Source organism: Hordeum vulgare, chromosome 1H (genome assembly GCF_904849725.1).
Source record: "Hordeum vulgare subsp. vulgare chromosome 1H, MorexV3_pseudomolecules_assembly, whole genome shotgun sequence".
Lineage (NCBI taxonomy): Eukaryota > Viridiplantae > Streptophyta > Magnoliopsida > Poales > Poaceae > Hordeum > Hordeum vulgare.
In genome coordinates this window covers 22784223-22787955 of record NC_058518.1, presented here as the reverse complement: position 1 = coordinate 22787955, position 3733 = coordinate 22784223, and the positions used below count along the sequence as shown (strand labels likewise).

General features: G+C 45.4%; 1 pseudogene; it reads left to right on the top strand.

Moving 5' to 3' along the window:
• Positions 1–396: 396 nt before the first annotated feature.
• On the top strand, positions 397–2544 carry LOC123395852 (annotated as a pseudogene).
• Positions 2545–3733: the final 1189 nt, after the last annotated feature.

The window sequence follows — 3733 nt, the reverse complement described above, 5'->3', positions numbered from 1 at the left end:
TGTCGACACCCGCCACGACCGAAGTCGGATCACGGATTTCACCGGCAGCCGCTCGTCCCCACTCCATGCACAGCCAGTTGGCCGACCACCTCCGACGAAGAAGAAGGCCACCACCACCAAGCCTAGGGCCGGTGCCCCAGACATCCTCGTGTTGCAGATCAAGTCCATGAGCAGTGTACCGCTGACAGCGATTGAGATCGGTAGCACACCGAATCAGCCCGACTGAGTCAACGCCAGATCCGTCGCTGCTGGTGCCGTCCTCCTACGCCACCGCCGCACCACAGCCATGTCGTCGCCGATCTGCGTCACCGCCGCTGATCTGACCGGAAAGGAGCGCCGCCTCCCAACCAAATCGAGATCTGAGGAGAAAACCGCCGCCGCCGCCACGCCACATACATGCATGCCGAGGAGGCGGCGAATGTAGGGCAGGCGGCGGGGGCGATACATGCCGAGGAGGCGGCTCCTGTGGCGGCGCCTGCAGGTGAGACCAACAAATGTAAGTTCCAGATCATCGACGTGGACCAAGATCCACCAGGGAGCGGGGAGTGTCGATCACATCGACCGCCTCCCGGACGCCGTCCTCTGCAGTATCATCTCTCTTCTCCCCACCAAGGAAGGTCTCCGCACGCAGGTCATCTCTCGCCGATGGCGTCCGCTGTGGCGCTCCGCTCCTCTCAACCTCGTCATGAATCAACAACTCAACAGCAACGAGTTCTTTTTAAAGAGGAACGCCTTGATTTCAAAGATCCTCTCTGTGCATCCTGGCCCGGCACGCCGCTTGTCTGTCTGCCTCTCTTATCTCAACTATGATGGTAAGATGGAAGACTGCCCTGGACAAGCTACAGGAGTTTGAGCTCATCTCTGACGGCTGGTTCGGCAGCAGTAGTTTCATCTACCTGCTGCCATCCTCCTTCTACCGCTTCGCGCCCACACTCCATGTGGCCAAATTTGGCTGCTGTCATTTCTCCAACTCCATTGTGAAGCTGTCACTCAAGTTTCCATGCCTCGAGCAACTCACCCTGGATAGAGTCACCATCTCGGAGGATGCTCTCCACAGTGTGCTCTTTGGCTGCTATGCCTTGGAAAGCCTTGAGCTAAAGGAAAATTATGGCTTTCGTCGCCTCTGCATCAGCTCCCAAACTCTTAAGAGTGTAGGCTTTTGCACTAATCAGTTTACAGAAAGTGTCCCTTTGCAAGAGTTGGTCATCGGGGATGCCCCCTGCCTTGAGAGATTGCTACCACTTGATCCACAGGCTGGCCCATGAACCATACGGGTAATCTCGGCACCTAAACTGAACATACTGGGTGCGCTCTCTGAAAGCATAAGAAAACTTCAGCTTGGAACCACTGTTTTCCAGGTAGCAGCAGCCTTCATCCATTGCTCATTCAGCATTCCTATATGCAGGCTGTTGTTCTTATGAATGAACTTGTTTCTAATGTCTTTGCAGAGTATGATTGCTGTTGGCTTGCCAACCAAAATGCACAGCGTGAGGGTGTTGCTTCTTGACTACACTAATCTGGATATAGTGGTTAACTTCCTCAAGTGCTTCCCCTGCTTGGAGAGGCTGTATGTCTTTGTGAGTACATTACATAGTTGCCTGCTTTAGATGTCAAATCAGAATTTGACTTGATGTGTTATCTAGCCAATTATCGTATTGCTAACCTGTTGGCAACTTCTTTTGTATTATTTGTTCCCTGCATTTCCAGTTCCCGTCAAGGTTGCCTATGAGTAGTAATCCCCAGGAGTACCACCTACCGGAACCAATTGAATGCCTTGACCTGCATCTCAAAGAAGTATTGTTGAAGAATTATGACAGCATCATCCCTTTGTGTATTCACTTAGCCAAGTTCTTTGTTTTGAATGCAAAGGTGCTAAAGGAAATGAAAATCACATTGCCTTACCACAGGCAGTACGACTGGTTTGCTAATCAACGTCGGCTACTGCGGACCGATGATAGAATTTCTCAAGATGCTCAAATTGAACTCAGATGCGGCACTAATGTTCATTTCAGAGACAACAGGAACACCCATGATTTGTCAATGGCTGATCCTTTTGATGTGCCCTCCAGCAGATGCGAAAAGTGTAGTGGGTCCCCATTTTGAAGATTGCTTTGTCTTCTGCCCAAAGCCCAACTTTTATGTCGCTGCTTTTGTTTCTAGCCTTACACTCAAAGAAATGATCTACTTCACTCAGTGATGGAATGTTTTGTGGCCTACCCATCAGAATTATACCTTGGCGGAAGAGGTGGTGTCTAAGCTCAAGCTTCAAATCCAAACCTGCCGCTTGAAGGGTTTTGTCAGTAGTTTATTTTATGTGCTATTGCGCTTGTTTAGATCTTTAGTAATGCTTAGTTGGTTGCAGCTATCGGTTTTGTTGTTTGGTTCTGTAATTTCAGCTGCTGACAGCAGCAGCTACTATATTTATCTATCATATAACTTGCTTTAGTGGAAAAAAAGGATGGCCTTCATGCCCAATTCATGACAGAATGTTTGCAACATTGTTTCCGCTAGTTTCAGTGAATAATGCATATTTGGTTTGTAGAAGTGTTTATTCATCGTTTCAGTTTTCAGGTGATAATTTGGTGTCATAAAACCATGCAGTGGTCTAGCTTATTTGTGTTTTCCTTCTCTGCATATATGCGACAATATTACTTGCTGATTCATGCCGCATCATCTATACCCATCACATAGGTTTTTAGGCTGCCTATTAGTTACTGTAATATATATACTTGGGCAATATGGATATTTTTCGTTACTGAGCATTGCAGTTCTCATCCAACTTATTAGTTCAGCAATGCATCTACTTGTAATGTTCCCACTCTTATTTTCTACGAAATAACTTCATTACAGGTTCGTCTATGTGCTACTTAAAATGGAATTCAGTTTCAGACTTTTCTATGACCGTATCTCTGTATCTCTATATGGTACAGGGGTATACCAAATTGTGCCTCTGCATTTCATGTTAATAATTAGTATTGGCGGCCTACCAGATTTTGCAATCTTGGTAATTTCTCATGAAATGTTTGGTCTGTTACACAGTTTTTGTGTGCGAATAATCCTTTTCCATTTGGTAATTTCATCATTATGGTTATTATTACCAGCTTGTATGAGGAAGCGTAGAACCCTTTGTCTCGGGCCGCATTGTATTTATAGAATAGAAATCTTGACATACAAGTTGATTCTCTAGGAGGTTACAAGAGATAAGAGAGAGAAGTAAAGAGATAAGAAGAAACCTAGTTTAAACTAGTTTCCTATACTTATACAATTTATCTAACACTCCCCCTCAATCTAAACTTCTACTTGCTAAGATTAAGATTGTATTTGAAGTCATCTAACCTTCTCATTGTGAGAGGCTTTGTGAATCCATCAGCAAGTTGATCACCTGTTGGGATGAATCTTATATCAAGTAACTTCCTAGTTACTCTTTCTCTGACAAAGTGAAAATCAACTTCAATATGTTTTGTTCTTGCATGGAAAACAGGATTTGCTGAAAGATAGGTTGCACCAAGATTGTCACACCATAATCTAGCAGCTTGTGGAACCTTTACTCCAAGCTCATGTAATAGAGTTTGAATCCACATTACTTCAGCTGTTGCATTAGCCAGAGCTTTATACTCAGCCTCAGTGCTTGATCTTGAGACTGTTGCCTGTTTTCTTGCACTCCATGACACAAGATTTGTTCCCAGAAAAACAGCAAAACCACCAGTTGACCTTCTATCATCTGCACATCCTG